The 19,760-nt window shown below is 40.8% G+C and overlaps 1 pseudogene; it reads right to left on the minus strand.

Moving 5' to 3' along the window:
- Nucleotides 1–597: 597 nt before the first annotated feature.
- LOC118729501 lies at nt 598–19,248 on the minus strand (annotated as a pseudogene).
- Nucleotides 19,249–19,760: the final 512 nt, after the last annotated feature.

The raw sequence follows: 19,760 nt of genomic DNA on the forward strand, positions 1-19,760 counted from the left end.
TGTATATGTACATATCATACATGCATGCATGTATGGTGTGTGTGTGAAATAATCCAATTGTGGGTGTTTGTCTTAGAGGATTGGGGGTTGGACCTACACTTTCTGCATTGTGCATTTTTGTCTTTGAGTTTTTCTATAACATATATGTTTATATGGGTGATGTTTATGTTTAACTTATTTGTGGCAGGTCAGAAAACCAGTTTGCTAATCAGTTGGTGGAGTTCTTGTTCTTAGGCAGGAAAGGGAAGACACTTGGGTAGATGATGGGATGGGAGTTGGAGAGAGTGTCACTCAAAGCCTCTGTAATAATTTAAGGGCCAAATTGACCCTTACCACCAGAATAGTTTCTTTCCTTTTTAAAAAATATATTTTTATTGATTTTAGAGAGGAAAGGAGAAGGAGAGATAAAAATATCAATGATGAGAGAGAATTGACATTGATTCTCTCATTGATTGACTGCCTCCTGCACGCTCCCCACTGGTGATTGAGCCTGCAACTCAGGGCATGTGCCCTTGACTGGAATCAAACCCAAGACCTTCAATCCACAGGCTGATGCTCTATCCACTGAGCCAAACCAGCTTAGGCCAGAATAGTTTCTTATTGCAAGAGGAGCAAGTAAGCAGCTCTTGACACTGTTGACAGTACGTTCACTTCCAATTGAAGGAAGCTAAGTCCTGGGTTGGTTTTCAGGGGTTAGTGTCTAAACTGGTACTGTTCTGCCAAAACCGGTTTGGCTCAGTGGTAGAGCGTCGGCCTGCGGACTGAAAGGTCCCGGGTTCGATTCCAGTCAAGGGCATGTATGTTGGTTGCAGGCACATCCCCAGTAGGGGATGTGCAAGAGGCAGCTGGTCGATGTTTCTCTCTCATCCATGTTTCTAGCTCTCTGTCTCTCTCCCTTCCTCTCTGTAAAAATCAATAAAATATATTAAAAAAAATAAATTTTAAACTGGTACCGTTCACCTCAGGGACAGCAGCAATTGCCACCCCACAAATGGAGGCAGCAAGTCTGCAAGGAAGTCTATAAAGTCCTGCCTCAGGGCACTTTCACTCACTGCTTGTGGGAATGTAAATTGATTTGACCCTTTTGGGTCCAGTTTGATTATACATTGTTAGAAATTATAATGTTATGAATACTCATATCCAGCGATTTAGTTAAGTCTTTATTCTATGGAAATAAAGTATAGGCCAAGCAAAGACTTGACTACAGTATAAGGTATGTTTACAGCTGCAGTTAAAAAAGATATAATAAAGAACAGATGAGAAATAACTTGAATTTTCAAAAACAGGGAAAGTGGTATAAGAAAAACTAAGCAGCTATGTCACAAAAGAATATTTCATAAACTGTATATTCACCAAATATTTAAAATAGTTCACACAGATTTAAGATTATTTAATAACTTATATTTATATAATGTAAATGTAAACATTAGCTTATTAAATAAGTTATTATTTAATAACTTATATTTATATAATGTAAATGTAAACATTAGCTTATTAAATAAAATTAACTAAATTTTATTTTTAGTTTTATATAATAATTTAATAAATATATTCATGATATAATTCAGAAGTAAAAAAAACACAAAACAGTCCAAATAGTGTGATCTAATTTTGATTTTCAAAAAGATACATGTGCATGTGCGTGTGTGCGAGAACACACACACACACACACACGCACAAATTCACAGATCTAACTATTAAATCATAAATCTTTTTTTATATTGAATATTTCAACATTAAACTAGCCTAACCAGAATTCTTATTTTTCATACTTATTTATGTCCTTTAATTAGCATTCAGCTGTATCTGCTGCTACTAAGTCATTAAAAATTTTTTTTCAATCAATAATGCAGTTGTTTTTAAAAATATATGTTTTTACTAATTTTGGAGAGGGAGAGATAGAAACATCAATGATGAGAGAGGATCATTGATTGGCTACCTTTTGCATGCCCCTTTCTGGGGATTGAGCCTGTAACCCAGGCATGCGCCTTTGTGGGATCCTTCAGTGCACAGACCAACACACTATCCACTGAGCCAAAACAGCCAGGGCTGTTAAATAATTTTGATGATTTAAAATTTTTTTACACAGTTAACAAAATATAAGTTAATAGTATTGATATTAAGCATTATAATCTTTTGCCCCCTTTTATTGAATTTATTGAGTGACATTGGTTAACAAAATTATATAAATTTTAGGTACACAAATCTACAATACATAATCTTACAATACATAATCTGTGCACTGTATTGCATGTTCACCACCCCAAGTCAAGTCTATATCCATCACCATATATCTGTCTATACCTCCTCCACTTCCCCCTACCCCTACCTGGCAGTCAGCACACAGTTGTCAGTGTCTATGAATACGTTTTTCTTTTTTGCTCAATTCCTCTGAAACCCCTGCTCCCCGACAGCTGTAACTCTGCTTTCTATCAGACTATCTATGATGAATGTATTTTCCAATATGGCCTTATTATTTTTAACTTGTTATGAAGTTGCATATAATCTATATATATATAAAATGCTAAGTGAGTGTCTGACTGGCTGACTATCTGACTGGACAACTGTCTGACTAGCCAGTACCTATGACATGCACTGACCACCCAGGGGCAGACACTCAACACAGCAGCTGGCAGTGGCAGTTCTCAGGTGATGCCCTCTAAAACCAGAGAGGAGGGAGCCTGATTTCTTGTGGGGCTGCGCGCTTCCATCTTTGACCGTGGGTTATGTTGCTGTTGGGGCATTGTCCGTCCCGAATCTGGTTTACTGCACACTTGTGTTTGCATTCCACACCCTGTATGACAAGTAACTTTGCAAAGTGCCCTCTCACACTCTGGGACCCCTATCTATACAATTTAATAAAAGAGTAATATGCAAATTGACTGTAACTTCAACACACAAGATGGCTGCCCCCATGTGATCAAAGATGGCTTCCCCCATGTGGACACAAGATGGCCACCACAAGATGGCCAGCAGGGGAGGGCAGTTGTGGGTGATTAGGCAAGCAGGGGAGGGCATTTGGAGGTGACCAGGCTGACAGAGGAGGGAAGTTGGAGACGACTAGGCCTGCAGGGAAGGTCAGTTGGGGGTGACCAGGCCTCCAGGGAAGGGCAATTAGGTGTGACCAGACCTGCAGGGGAGGGCAGTTAGGGGTGACCAGGCTGGCAGGAGAGGGCAGTTGGGGGGGACCAAGCCTGCAGGGGAGGGCAGTTGGGGGGGGGCCAGACCTGCAGGGGAGGGCAGTTAGGGGTGACCAGGCCTGCAGGAGAGGGCAGTTAGGGGTGACCAGGCTGGCAGGGGAGTGATTAGGGGATGATCAAGCTGGAAGGCAGAAGTGGTTACGGGCAATCAGGAAGACAGGCAGGCGAGCAGTTGGAAGCCAGCAGTCCTGGATTGTGAGAGGGATGTCTGACTGCCCTTTTAGGCCCGATCCTACTGGGATTGGGCCCAAACGGGCTTTCGGACATCCCTTGAGGGGTCCCAGATTGGAGAGGGTGCAGGCTGGGCTGAGGGACACCCTTACCCTCTGCATGAATTTCATGTACTGGGCCTCTAGTCTATATATATAAAAGGCTAAGTGACCAGTAATACATCTATTGCACACTGGTGATTTAAAAATAAATTTTGACTCGTGCTTACACGATACATATAAAGCTCTTGCTGGTGCCAATCACATGAGTATGTTTTGATCTAGCATTGTAGATTGTAAATTTGGTTGTTTTTGTTGACATTTCTATTATAGAGAAAGGACAAATAGCAATATTAAAATAATTCTAATTAATTTCCTTTCAATGTGCATGAATCCGTGCACAAGGCCACTAGTTGATTAATAAATTTGAAATTGTTTAAAAATTTAATTTACTCTTTTCTGTAGTTCACTATATATATAGTTATGGCCACAATATTTATTATTATTATTATTATTATTATTATTATTTAAAAATATATTTTATTCATTTTTTTACAGAGAGGAAGAGAGAGGGATAGAGAATTAGACATATTGATGAGAGAGAATCATCCATCAGCTGTCTCTTGCACACCCCCTACTGGGGATGTGCCCGCAACCAAGGTACATGCCCTTGACCAGAATCGAACCCAGGACCTTTCAGTCTGCAGGCCTATGCTCTATCTACTGAGCCAAACCAGTTACGGCCACAATATTTATTTTTTTTTGAATTTGAATTATAGTTTAAAAAGAGACAATAAAAACTTTAAGGATACATATATTCCATGCAATATTTGGGACAAACTTATACTTTAAAATGTATTTGGGCATTTGGAAATTCAAAAACTGGGTGGCCTGTATTTTAACTGGCAACCTGTCCCAAGCATGTCCCCAAGCCTAATTCCAGGGTGCCCAGCCAGCTCCTTCCTCGGCCCTCGCCCTCAGGGAAAAGGAGGAGCTGGCTTTCCTAAGCTCTACTGAAAGGAGAAGCTCTGGGGTTTTCCACAGTATTTCTTGCTGACAGGAAGGTAATCCTTCAGACTCTAGAGGCAGGGCTAGGGCATGTGGTGAGTGGGGGTTGAGCCCAAACAGGTGATGTGGCTGGTTCCTCAGACAGCCAGAAGAAAACTGGTGAGAGAGATTTTTTTTGGTTCATTTAGTCCTATAATTAAATTCTTTTTCTCCTGATTTTTCTTGTCAGTATTTTTATAAATCTAGATACTTTATAGAGTATAATAAGTGACTGGAGGCCCAGTGAACACCGGGGGGAGTGTGTTCCTCAGCCCAGCCTGCACCTTCTCCAATCTAGGACCCCAGGAGGGATTGGTAGGATTGGGCCTAAACGGGCAGTGCGACATCCCTCTCACAATTCAGGACTGCTGGCTCTCAACTGCTCACCTGCCTGCCTTCCTGATTGTCCCTAACTGCTTCTGCCTGCCAGCCTGATCACCCCCTAACCACTACCCTGACAGCCTGATTGATGCCTAACTGCTCCCCTGCCAGCCTGTTTGCCCCCAACTTTCCTCCTTTGCCGGCCTAGCCACCCCTAATTGCCCTCCCCTGCAGGCCTGTTCACCCATTATTGCCCTTTCCTGTAGGCTTGATTGCCCCCAACTGCACTCTCTTGCAGGCCTGGCCCCTCCCAACTGCCCTCCCCTGCTGGCCATCTTGTGGTGGCTATCTTGTGTCCACATGGGGGCAGCCATCTTGTGTGTTGGAGTAATGGTCAATTTGCATATTATTCTTTTTTTAAAAAATATATATTTTATTGATTTTTTACAGACAGGAAGAGAGAGGAATAGAGAGTTAGAAACATCAATGAGAGAGAATCATTGATCAGCTGCCTCTTGCACACCCCCTACTGGGGATGTGCCTGCAACCAAGGTACATACTCTTGACCGGAATCGAACCCGGGACCTTTCAGTCCACAGGCCGATGCTCTATCCACTGAGCCAAACCGGTTTTGGCTGCATATTATTCTTTTATTAGATAGGATAGAGGCCTGGTGCATGGATGGGGGCCAGCTGGTTTTCCCTGAAAGGTGTCCTGGATCAGGGTGGGGGCTCCCTTGGGGTATGGGGGGGTCTGGGTGACGGGCCTGTGGTGGTTTGCAGGCCATCCATGCCACCCGGCCTCCCAAGCAGAGGCCCTAGTATCTGAGATTTATTTGTCTTCTATAATTGAAACTTTGTAGCTTTGAATGGAGGCCTAGGCTGGCCAAGGTGTGCAGAAAGGTTGGCTTCCTCCATTTCTGCGGAAACATCAAGCCTCTTGCTTGCTCTGTGGTTGCAGCCATCTTGGTTGGGTTAATTTGCATACGCGCTCCTGATTGGCTGGTGTGTGTGTGGCTTGTGAGTGTAGCGGAGTGATGGTTAATTTGCATATTTAGATAGAATATGGAATCTTGTCCTTTCTGTAATACATAATAGTCATATATATATGTTTAAAAATGTATTTTATTGATTTTTTAATTTTAATTTTAATTTTATTGATTTTCTTACAGAGAGGAAAGGAGAGGGATAGAGAGTTAGAGACATCGATGAGAGAGAAACATTGATCAGCTGCCTTCTGCACACCCCCCACTGGGGATGTGCCTGCAACCAAGGTATATGTCCTTGGCCAGAATCGGACCTGGGACCCCTCAGTCCGTAGGTGGATGCTCTATCCAATGAGCCAAACCGGTTTCAGTTCTACTATATTATAACTTATAACAATCTACACTAATAAAAGAGAAAGATACAAATTGACTGTACCATCATGACCCCACCAGCCAATCAGGAGTGAGAATGCAAATTAACCCAACAAAATGGTAGGTTTATTTGCATACACCATGGCAACACTGCAGGCGCCCACCCTGCTCCTGGCTTCTCTGGGCCTCTGCGCAGTGTGGGAAGGTGGAAAGGTGGCTCCAGGCCCAGAGCGAAAAGGCCGCTCTGGCCAGAGTGAAGGCGGTGCTGTCAGCCAGGGGAAGGAAAGCCCATTCTTGCACGAATCTAAGAGCATCGGGCCTTTAGTTAGTTATAAATGAAAGCATATTTGAATTTATTTAATATGCATATAGAAATAGAATATAATTATTATTTCCTTATTTGACAGAGCTTCCCATATAACTTAAGTATAAAATTTTCCTTCATAAAGAGAGAAAGCAAATCTTAAAATTCAAACCCTAGGAAGGTAGTCAAATATACTATTATATATTATTATTATTATTACTATTATTATTATTATTATTATAACAGTACTAAGTAATCTATTAATTTAATCAACTTCCTGATTAACATAACATAATTCTTTTTTTAAATATATTTTATTGATTTTACACAGAGAGGAATTGAGAGGGACAGAGAGTTAGAAACGTCGACGAGAGAGACACATCAACCAGCTGCCTCTTGCACACCCCCTTACTGGGGATGTGCCCACAACCAAGATACATGCCCTTGACCGGAATCGAACCCGGGACCTTTCAGTCCGCAGGCCGACGCTCTATCCACTGAGCCAAACCGGTCCCGGCAACATAATTCTTTTAATAATATGTATAAAACCTTTGCTTCCTAGGCAAATACAGGAAAAACCTTTTTTCCCTTACTTTCAGAAATAGGCTTATTTTTCTAATGGAAAATCTACTCACATTCTTAAGAAGCATAACAGAGATAGTGAATTCCTTAGCTGAGAGACAATTCCCTCGAACTTTGAAATCCCAAGCGAGCTCCAATGACTTACTGCACAGTTACTTTCATTTTCTTACTCTTAGTTTTTGAGGGTTCCATCACGTTTCCTCGGTCCTTACACTGGCACCACTGTGCTGGGGTTGACCAGCAGTCCCTTGAGCGGCGGATGAACAGATCGCTCTGATACACGTTTCTGTGAAAGAGAGGGCTGTTTTGCTTTAGAAGTAAAAAGCAGTTCTGTTTGCCTGCCTTCTTAGGCTTTTATTGTCACACAGCTTGAACTAAAATTAACCTCTAGATACAATCAGCAGGATAGAATTCTTGAGAAAGAATGTGCTTCTACAAGGCCGGGTCTTTAAAGACTAAACATAGAGATTCTAGTAAATCACCAGGGGATGGGACTTGTTTGGAAAAGTCAAGGCAGGGGCTGCTGCCTTTAGCAAGTCCTCTCAGAGGCCCCCGACCTTTCTGAGGATCCTCCTACAGACATTCCAGCCAAGTCCTATGCTTCCCCACATAGCCCTCGCTGGTTTTCTCAGTGGCAACCAAATGATGTGTTTCTCTCACATCGGTCTTTTTCTTTCCATCTCTCTGCTTTTCACTCTCTCTAAAATCAATGGAAAAAAATCCTTCAGTGAGGATTAACAAAGCAAAATAAAAAAAGAGTACTAAAAATAAAAATATGTGTATACAGCCCTCACTGGTGTGGCTCAGTTGATTTAGTGTTGCCCAATGCAGCAAAAGGTCCAACATTCAATTCTTGGTTAGGGTGATTGATGTATCTTCTCACTCATTCTTTCTCTCTCCCTCTTCTTTCCTCTCTCTGTGAAATTAATAAAAACATTAAAAAATTATATATATATTAGAGAATAAAAATTTTAAATCATGTTAATAATAATATAAATTATTATAAAAATTAAAATAGAAATTTTATGAATCCAAAATGTAATTTGGAATATAGAATTTCAGCATTAAACCTGATTCACTTTTTGAGTTCGAATTGTTTATTTGTTCTGCTATTTGGATTGCAGGGATGAATTTAAATGTCTTGCTGTTTACATTTTAATGTTTGCTTTCATTAATTGCAGTTTGCTAAAAGCTTCAACATGGTGTTCCATTTGTTGAATATTGAATACAGATTTCTAACTGACTTTGAACAAAATCCAATAAAAACTTAGATGGGTCACTTACAAAAAGCTAAGACTGTAGGGCACAGATTGATTTATTGTACAAAGGCTCAGCCATTTCTAACATCTAATTACCGACAGGCAGGAAAGGAAAAAGGGTGACCTGCTGTACTGAAATATTTTCACATTTCGCAACATTCACTAATGTAAAGTGTACAATTTAGTGATATGTAGTATATTCACAGAATTGTGTAACCATCACCACTGTCTAATTTCAGAACATTTTTATCACCCTAAAGAGCAACTCTGTAGCCATTCAAAGTATTTATTTATTTCCTTTAATTTTTACTGTGAAATACAATGTGCATATGAAGACTATGCATAAACATACATGTATACTTTAATAAATAATTATAAAATGAATACCCTTGTAACTTCCACTTTGGTCAACATATGGAACATTGACTCCCCTCATTTGATAGTCGAGAGGTAACCACTATCTAGACTTTTGTTAAAATTATTATTTTTTTTAGCCTGGCTGGGTAATTCAGTTGGTTGAGCATTGTCCTGTACACCAAAAAGGTTGTGGGTTTGACTCCCGGTCAGGGTATATGCCTTTGTTTCAGGTTCAATTCACAGTTGGGTGGGTAGGGGAGGCAACAAGTGAATATTTCTCCCACACATTAATTAAAGGATTAAAAAATTATCTTCTTTTTAGTTTACCTATAATTTTCTTTCCTTTAAGAATGAAAATATAATTGATATGTAACATTATGCTAGTTTCAGGTGCATAATATGATTTGATACTTGTATATATTATGAAATTATCACAATAGGTCTGGTTAACATCCATCACCATGCATAATTATAATTTTTTTCTCCTGATGAGATCTTATATAAATAAGGTCATTTGGAACTACCTATGATTGTATTCCTAAAAAATATGGTCTTATTTTGTTTATTTTGATTTTTCTAGATCTTGCTTCTTCTTTTTTTAATCCTCACCCAGGATATTTTTTTCCATTGATTTTTTAAAATATATTTTATTGATTTTGTACAGAGAGGAAGGGAGAGAGATAGAGAGTTAGAAACATCGATGAGAGAGAGTCATCGATCAGCTGCCTCTTGCACACCCCCCTACTGGGGATATGCCCGCAACCAAGGTACATGCCCTTGACCGGAATCGAACCCGGGACCTTTCAGTCCCCAAGCCGACGCTCTATCCATTGAGCCAAACCGGTCTCGGCTCCACTGATTTTTTAATTTTTATTTTTAGAGAGAGTGGAAGGGAGGGAGGAGAGGAGAGAGAAAGAGAGGGAGGAAGAGAGAGAGAGAGAAACATCGACATGAGACACATCAATTGGTTGCCTCCCGCTTGCGCCTCAACCATGGCTGGGGATCTAGCCTACAACTGAGATCAGGAGCAATTAAATCCGAGACTCTCTGGTCTGAGGGTGGACAATAACCTCTGAGCCAAAGGCCAGGGCTATAACTTGCTTCTTTGACTGGCTTTTTTGCTTATAAGATTTGCCTGTATTATTGTACATGAAAGTATTTGTGCATTCTCATTACTGTGTATTCAAACACATGAAGACTTTCTAGCAACCATTTAGTTATTGATTTGTAAAATAATTATCTTTTCATCAGAGAACTTTAGCGGAGGACTTTGATATTGTTGAGACTTGCTATATGACCTAGTATATGATTAACTTTTATACAAACTAATTTGTGTGTGTGTGTGTTGTGTCTAATATATATTTTCTATTATTGACAGGATTATCGATGTCCCCCATTTCCCCTCCTCTACCCCCCTCCACCCAGCCTGTACCCCACCCACTCCAGGCCTTCACCACACTTGTCTATGCCCATTGGCTATGCGTATATGCATTTAAGTTCCTTGGTTAATCTCTTCTTATCCCACCAAAGTATTTTTTTTTTTAACATCAGTTTTGCAACAATGATTTTGTAGTTCAATTACTCTGTATATAATTTAAAATATTTGTAAATTTTTGCCATAGCAGGTTTGTTTCAGTGTGGAGCATTGGACCACAGACTGGAGAGACCTGGGTTCAATTCCCATCAAGGGCACATACCTCAGTTGCAGGCTCAATCCCCTGCCAGGGCATGTGAAGGAGGCAACCAATGTGTCTCTCTCACATTGATGTTTCTCTCTCGCTGTCTCTTCCTCTTCCTCTCCCTTCCACTCTCTCTAAAAATCAATGAAAAAATATCTTCCAGTGAGGATTAAAAACAACAACAAAATATAAAGTTTTAACAAATACAAATTCTAATTTTTTTAAACCTCACCTGAGAATATATTCATTGATGAAAGGGAGAGAGAAAGAGAGAGAGAGAGAGAGAGAGAGAGAGAGAGAGAGAGAGAGAGAGAGAGAGATCAACTACCTTCCACATATTCTCTGACCAGGGATTGAACCCACAACCTTCTGTAACCGGTTTGGCTCAGGGGCTAGAGCACATGTGTCAAACACAAGGCCTGCGGGCCAAATCCGTCCCACCAGGCCTTGCAATGTGGCCCGCACCGCGCTGTCATCACTGTACTCCGCTGCGTTTCCATCACAATGACAGTTTATGACTGTTCAGTAAACCATTCGGCCCACAATTTAGGCTGGATTTTAGATTTTGGCCCCTTCTCTGATTGAGTTCGACACCCCTAGGCTAGAGCGTCGGTCTGCGGACTGAAAGGTCCCAGGTTCGATTCCAGTGAAGGGCATGTACCTTGGTTGCAGGCACATCCCCAATGGAAGGTGTGCAGGAGGTAGCTGATCGATGTTTCTCTCCCATCGATGTTTCTAACTCTCTATCCTTCTCCCTTCTTCTCTGTAAAAAAAATAAATTATATATATTTAAAAAAGCTACTGTGACAAGAACACCTACATCTTGATAAAAAGTCTCCTCTTCCTTGAACACGGTTTACTGGGAACATTAGTCAGACTCTTGTTTACCAGTGACGGAAATCCAGCTCTAAGTGGCTTAGGCAAAAGGAGAATGTATTGGCTCATGTAAAGGGACATTGGGCACACAGCAAGGATACAAACAGGTAAACATCTAGGCCAGCACTCAGTGCAGCCCCACCCAGAGCAGTGGGAGTAAAAACAGCAGTAGTAGCAAGATACCCACAGGTTGGCAATATACAGCCACATGAAAAGAGGATGTGATAAACATCTACCATGAAGAGATTATGCAAATTCTAGCTAGCATCCCACAGAACTGGTTTTTGGTCTGCTGAGTAAGGCTTTCTAGCATTGTGAAATTCTAGTTAGCAAATCCAGCTTTGCCCAGAAGCATTCCTGTGCAAATAGAATGGAGAAACTATGGGTGAAACTCTAGTAGATAATATTTTGTTCAAAGATAAAAAAATTTAAGAAAGAAAAAGCCCAGATGGATTTAGGACCTTAACCTGCATCATCAGGATACTATCCCTCCATTTCTTGGTTCCACTCTTAGAGTCTGCTTCTTTTGAAGTTAGTTCCTGGAATATGCCATTTTTCTATGTTACATGGTAGTCAGAGTCAGCAAGCAGAGGTTGATCTCTGTCAGCTGACTTCTTGTGGTTAGTCTGTTCTTAGCTGAGATAGGAACTAAAAACTCCTAGTTCCCTATAACGTTCTGAATACATGCTGTTAGCAATTGAATTGTTAGTTCTCATTATTTCTACAATATAATGACAGGGCTGCCAATTTCTTCTGCTATCTGGGTTAGTATTATTGATTACTATAGCAGCATAAAGCTATACAGCCTATATATAGCTGTATATATACTATGTTTATCAGACTTCTGTTTATTCCAATAGAGACCCTGTCTGCCCTAGATGGTTTGGCTCGGTGGATAGAGTGCCATCCTGAAGATGCTGGGTCCTGGGTTTGATTCCAGTCAAGAGCACGTACCTTGGTTGCAGGCTCCTCCCCAGCCCAAGCCCTGAAGAAGGAATTGATTTTTTAGACAGGGTCTCTATTTTTGTTTTGCTTTGTTTTGTTAATCCTCACCAAAGGATATTTTTCCATTGATTTTTAGAAAGAGTGGAAGAGAGAAGACAGAGAGAAACACTGATGTGAAAGGAACACATCAATTGGCTGCCTCCTGCATATGCCCGACCAGGGCATGGTCCGAGGAAAAGCTTGCAAGCAAGGTATGTGCCCTTGACTGGATTCAAGCCTGGGATGCTTTTGTTCTGCAGGCTGATGCTCTATCTATTGAGCCAAACCAGCTATGATATTAGAAAGAAGAAGGGAGATAGATAGATAGATAGATAGATAGATAGATAGACAGATAGATAGAAACATTGATCAGATGCTTCCTACATACCCCCTACTGGGATTGAGCCCAAACCCATGCATGTGCCCTGACCGGGACTTGAACTGGTGATCTCTTGGTGCACAGAACAATATTAAATCCACAGAGCACACTGGCAGGGCCAATTTGCTATTCTTTATTTTTATTTTATTTTATTTTTTATTGATTCCAGAGAGGACAGGAGAAGGAGAGAGAGATAGAAACATCAATGATGAGAGAGAATCATTGATCGGCTGCCTCTTGCACATCCCATACTGGTTGACCGAGCCCACAAGCTGGGCATCTGGCCTGACCTGGAATTGAACTGAGACCTCCTGGTGCACAGGTTGACACTCAGCCATTGAGTACACTAGCTGGCCCAATCAGCTACTCTTTGGCCTACTAGTGCTAGGCTTGTTCAGGCAAGATCAGTTCATTGAATTGGTAGCTATAATCCCTTAATTCTAAATGTCATAGAGCTAATACCTGCTTCTTTGCAGGTCTAGGAAATTTCCCAGAGCATACACCCTGTTACTGAATGACCAAATTTCAATCTGTGAGCTTTTCTTCTGAGGTTTAATATCTTGGATCTATAAGGATTTGAGAGAATATGTAGATGTTCTTATTTTCAAGGTAGCAGGTGCTTTTTTCTAATTCTTTGAAGTCAAAGCATTGACAAAGGCAAGGGTGAATTGACTTTTCTAATCTTTGTCAATACCACTTATTTACCAGGTTCTTCTAAAAGAACAAATTCTTACTTTTAAAAATTTGGTTCCATTAAGAAGGGTAATACATACATCACTTATACTCTTCCCACTAAAATAAAACTGCATCTGTATCTGGCATCACTTAGACAGTCTTCACTCTGATAATTGTCATAATTATGTACAGAATTTGAAGTCCCAGGACCTGTTCTGGATCATCACTCAACTTCTGTGACTAACCATTATTTCCCTTAGATCAGTTTTCCCAAAGTATGGTACGTGTTGTTAGGTTATTTATAAGTCTTAAAGTTTATTAATCACCCTGTACTTTAAAAATAAATTCTTTCCTACTCATATATGTCTTACTCAAGGACACACACATACTTACATGCAAATTTCATTTAACATCTATCATTGAAAAATGGGCCTCGGGTCCAAGAGATCTTGGGTACTGATCTAACTCCCACATGAATATAAAAGGATATGCCTTTTATTGAAGAGAGAAAGAGAAAAAAACAACATTGATCAGCCACCTCCTATATGTGCCCCAACTAGGGATCAAATTGCAATCTGGGTATGTGCTGTGACCAAGAATTGAATCCACCACCTTTTGGTGTATGGGACATCTCTCCATCAACTGAGCCATAGAACTTGCTCGATTTTGTTTTAATATACGTGTCTAGGGTTAGCAAGAGCGAAGACCTGGGTACTCATTCACTGACAGTGGGGAATAAGAATAATTTGGTAGTTTATAAAAAATATTAAAAATCCACATAAACTATGCATATCCATTGGATTAGTATTTTTATTCTTGAAAATTTATTCTAAGATAATAATAAAATAACAACTTAAGTATTTAACTGCCTTGCAATGCTGTGGGTAATTGCTAAAAATTGAAGAGAATGCAGGCAGCAAAGAATAAATAAAATGTGGCATATTAACATAATAATTTTGTGATCTAAACATAATATGAAAGACATTTAGTAATTAAATATGTATAAAGAGAAAAAAGTATCTAGTTAAATATGTATGAAGAGAAAAAAGTATCAGATTAACATTAAATAAAAATTAACATTTTTATTTTTAATTTTTTTTATTTTTCAATTATAGTTGACATACATTATTATGTTAGTTTCAGGAATATCTCCCAGTGATTAGACATGACATAACTTACTAAGTGATCATACTAATAAATATCCCACCCGTACTAATAAATATCCCACCCATACATAGTTATTAGAATACTAGAGGCTTGGTGCATAAAATTCATGTACTCAGGGAGGTCCCTCAGCCCAGCCTGCACCTTCTCGTAGTCTGGGAGCCCTCGGGGGAATGTCTGACTGCCAGCTTAGGCTCGCTCCCCACTGCTGCACTTGCCAGCCATGAGCCCGGCTTCTGGCTGAGCGGTGCTCCCCCTGTGGGAGTGCACTGACCACCAGTTGGCAGCTCCTGTGTTGAGCATCTGCCCCCTGGTGGTCAGTGCACATAATAGCGATTGGTCATTCTGTTATTCAGTCGATTTGCATATTAGCCTTTTATTATATGGGACTAGAGCCCCATTGCACGAAGATTCGTGCAATAGGCCTTCCTTCCCCTGGCTGCCGGCAGTGGTTTTCCTCTGATACTCAGGACCCAGGCCTTCACTCCAGCCACAGCAGAGAGAGAAGCCAAGCCTCGAGGCTAGGCTTCTTTGCTTTGGCTGCAGCGAGGCTTGACTTCTCCACTCCAGCCATATCGGAGTCTAGTAATAATTAATGTCGTTTTAAAACATTCGTTTAAAATCTTGCTTGGTGTTGACTTGTATTGACATAACCTTCAAACACGTGGTATCTACAGAACGTGTGAAGTGCAATTAACAAGTTTTGCTTGAAAAAGTTTGTGTTTGGTTTGGTTTTTGTTGCAAAACTAGGGCTAAGAAGATGGCGGATGAAGAGCATATTCGGCACTGCATGCTTTACGAGTTCCAATTAGGAAGAAAAGCAAGTGAGGCTGCAAAAAACATCTGTAGTGCTCTTGGTCAAGATGCAGTTAGCGCCAGAAAATGCCAACGTTGGTTTGAGAAATTTCGCGAGGGAAATTTTTCGTTAGATGACAAGAGTGGTCGAGGCCGTGTGTCCAATTTTGATCAAGAAGCTCTTCAAGCTCTTTTGGTGCAAAATCCTCAAATTACCCAACAAGAGCTTGTGACAACTTTAAATTGTTCACAAAATACAATTTCCAATCAATTGCGTGCACTTGGCAAAGTCCAAAAGTTTGGAAAATGGGTTCCTCATGAGTTGACCGACAACAACCGTAATCAAAGAGTCACAATTTGCAGTTCGCTCCTCTCTCGTCAAAACCGTTTGCCGTTTTTAGAGCAAATTGTTACCGGAGATGAAAAATGGGTGCTGTATGTTAATTTGAAAAGGCGGCCTCAATGGTTGGACAAAAATGAGGCTCCGCAGCCCACGCCAAAACCTGACTTGCATGCGAAAAAAGTGATGTTGTGTGTTTGGTGGAATTTTAAAGAATTCTTCATTATGAACTTTTACCATCTAACCAAACCATTACAAGTGCAGTGTATAGTGCCCAATTGGAAAGGTTAGCCCAAGCTTTAAGAGAAAAAGAACCCGCGCTGATTAATCGGAAGGGCGTAATTCTTCACCACGATAACGCACGACCGCATACTGCAAGAATCACTGCTGAAAAACTGCGCCAGTTGGAATGGGAAGTTCTCCCTCAACCTGCATATTCTCCTGATATTGCCCCTTCCGATTACCATTTGTTTCGTTCTTTGCAAAACTTTCTTCTTGGAAAAAAATTTAATAGATGTTCAAAATGCATGCCGAATTTTTTGCATCAAAATCACAAGAATTTTACAACAGAGGGATTAAAATGCTTCCTGAGCGTTGGGCACAAGTAGTAGAAAACAACGGCAACTATATTGTTGTTTAAATTTTGTTGTATTGTTTAAATAAATTCGATTTTAAAAAGTATTAGAAAACGACATTAATTATTACTAGACCTAATAGCCAAGCCTCAAGTTTTCTGTGCTCCGGCCACAGCATAGAATCCAAACCTTGAGGCTAGGCTTCTCCGCTCCAGCCACAGTGAGGCTTGGCTTCTCCACTCCGGCCACAGCAGAGAAGCCAAGACTCTTCAGTCTTCAGTCTTTTTTAAAAATATATATTTTATTGATTTCTTACAGAGAGGAAGGGAGAGGGATAAAGAGTTAGAAACATTGATGAGAGAGAATCATCGATCAGTTGCCTCTTGCACCACCCCTACTGGGGATGTGCCTGCAACCAAGGTACATGCCCTTGACTGGAATCGAACCCAGGACCTTTCAGTCTGAAGGCTGACACTCTATCCACTGAGCCAAACCGGTCTCAGCCAGTCTTCAGTCTTAAGTTGTCTTCAGACTTCAGTCTTTGCTCGGACTAGAGCCTTCAGTCTTTGCTCCGCGCCTGAGTATGCAAATTAACCTGTCATATTTGTTGGCTTAATTTTCATATTCACTTCTGACTGCCTTATGGGTATCACGGAGGTATGGTCAATTTGCGTAATTCTCTTTTGTTAGTGTAGATTATTGACTATATTCCCTATGCCGTACTTTACATCCCCCTGACAATTCTGTAGCAACCAATTTGTACTTTTTTTAAAAAAATATATTTTTACTGATTTTTTACAGAGAGGAAGGGAGAGAGACAGAGAGCTAGAAACATCTCTGAGAGAGAAACATCGACCAGCTGCCTCTTGCACACCCCTTACTGGGGATGTGCCTGCAACCAAGGTACATGCCCCCGACCGGAATCGAACCCGGGACCTTTCAGTCCGCAGACCGACGCTCTACCACTGAGCCAAACCGGTTTTGGCCAATTTGTACTTCTTAATCCCTTCTCCTTTTTCACCATTTCCCCAACCTTTCTCCCATCTGGCCACAGGCAAAATGTTCTCTGTATTTATGAGTCTGTTTCTGTTCTGCTTGTTCATTTTGTTTTTTTTAGATTAAGTTATTGATAGATATGTACTTATTGCCATTTTGTTGTTCATATATTTGACCTCTTTCTCCTTCAAGAAGAGCCTTTAACATCCTATATAATAAAAGGGTAATATGCAAATCAACCAATCAACAGAACAACCACTTGTGATGACATGCACTGACCACCAGGGGGCAGATGCTGAACACAAGAGCTGCCCCTAGTGGTCAGTGCACTCCCATAAGGCTGATAGCTGGTGAGCACAGCGGCTGCCTCCACAGCAGCACTAAGGATACCTGAGTGCAGTTTATGCCTGCTCCTGGCCTAATCCATCGGTTGAACATCCCCTGAGGGCTTCAGGACTGTGAAAGGGCTCAGATCAGGCTGAGAGACACCCTCCTCCCCACCCTTGCACAAATGTTGTGCACTGGGCCCCTAGTTTCATATAATACTGGTTTGGTGGTGATGAACTCTTTTAGCTCTTTTTTGGTCTGTGAAGCTCTTTATCTATCCTTTGATTCTAAATGATAGCTTTGCTGGGTAGAGTAATCTTGGTTGTAGGTCCTTGATTTTCATCACTTTGAATATTTCTTAACAGTTTCTTCTGGCCTGCAAAGTTTCTTTTTAAAAAAATTTCTTTCCATGTTCTTTAATTATTATCAATATACAGATATGCTTTTATTTCAGCCAAGTTACTTTTTATGAACAATACTTATGTTTTAACCCACTTTCTATAAATTTTTAAAAAGTTTTATTGATTTCAGAAAGGAAGTGAGAAGGAGAGAGAGATAGAAATATCTATGATGAGAATCATTGATCTGCTGCCTCCTACACACCCCACACTGGGGATCAGGCCCGCAATAAACGATAATTTCCTGGTTCATAGGTTGACCTCAACCACTATGGCCTGCAAAGTTTCTGTTGAGAAAATCAGCTGACAATCTTATGAGAACTTCCTTGTAGGTAACTAACTGCATTTTGTGTGAATCCCTTTTGCTTCTTCTGGCAATATCCTTTGCAAATTGTGCACCCTGTTTGCCCTTGAACATTTTCTTTGCTTCCTGACATTCTCTTAGTTTTACTTTCTGGAAATCCAGTTTTCTGACTTGTGAAACTTTATAAATTACATATAGTCTATAATGCTTCTTATTTGTTATAGGATTTCTTAGAATACTTCACTAAGTTAGTGATTTGAGAGATGCTAAAGGGTCCAGATCATATCCCTCACCTGTATGGCATATTCTAGTTTTGTTCACCAATAATGTTTTCAGTTTTCTCAACAAAAGAAAACCATCCAGTTTCCTGATTTCATTGTCATAAAAATCAGTAGCATCAAACTAGTCCAAGTTTGCACCAAGACAGGAACTTTATATATCCCTGGAGGTCAAGCTTAGGGTCCCACGGGGTTGGTGTATTGTGTTGCCTGCTTGATCAGCTCCCCTATCAGCTTCACCATCCTGCTTCCTCCTGCTGATTAGTTTTTTTCTGCTTCCTTATCTTCTCAGTCTCTGATTTTGATCCTCTGCTTCATCTACTCCACTGTTAATTCCCTGTAATGTATTCTTTATTTCAGTTCATGTATTCTTCATTTCTCACTTTTTTTTTTTTAATGCTTTCTAGTACCACTTTCATACTTCCTCTTTGTTGAATATGACTGCTACTTGTGCTGAGCTTGGAAGTGCCCAGGCAAGGTCAAACTGTGAACTGAGGCCAGATGCTACTAGTGCCAGGCCTATAGTCACATGGTAAAAGGTACATGGCTCACTGAGAACAGATGCTGCTTGTTTGAGAGATTTTTGAAAAATATGAAGCATGAGCCAAGAGAGGACATTTCTCTATGGAAAACCCACTGGATACAGCTTGGGTGAGCCTGAAAGTTGGATGGGGCAAGGTCTCAGGGAATCACCAGGGTGGGGTAAATAGTGTGAGTCAGGTTATTGGAGTCTAAACTATGGCACTTCCATGCCTGCTCTCTTGGAATCAGGACTTATCAGAGGAACAATGGCCTGTGCCAGCACTTCTATCTGGGAGAAAGCTGCCCCTTAGCTCTCACCCCATATGTCTCTGGTGTGTAGGCCCTTTAAGAGAAAGTGCCTGGGACTCCAGCAGCCTTCTCATTCAGCCTTACTCCCCACTGGTTTTAAGTCAGTGTGAGGACCCTTTAAGAGAAAGTGCCTGGGATCCCAGCAGCCTTCTTCTCATTCAGCCTCACTCCCACTGTTTTTTTACAGCTAGAAGTTATGGAGACTTCTCTTTCTGGCATTGGAATCTTGGGGCCTGGTATAGGGCTGAGACCCCTCGCTCCTCAGGCAGGGAGAACCTCCATAGCCTAGATAGCCCTCCCAATTTTTATCTCTCGCATGTGGGTGTGGGACCAGCCCATTTTGTGTCTCCACTCCTTCTACTAGTCTCGATGTGGCTTCTTTAGTTTCTTAGTTGGAGGACTTCCATTCAGCCAGATTTCAGACAATTTTGAATGAGGTTGTTCTGTAGTTTATTGTAATTTTGATGTGATTGAGGGAGGAGGCGAGTACTGTGTTTACCTATGCCGCCATCTTGACCAGAAA

This window comes from Pipistrellus kuhlii, unplaced genomic scaffold (assembly GCF_014108245.1).
Source record: "Pipistrellus kuhlii isolate mPipKuh1 unplaced genomic scaffold, mPipKuh1.p scaffold_m20_p_3, whole genome shotgun sequence".
In the NCBI taxonomy this organism is placed as follows: domain Eukaryota; kingdom Metazoa; phylum Chordata; class Mammalia; order Chiroptera; family Vespertilionidae; genus Pipistrellus; species Pipistrellus kuhlii.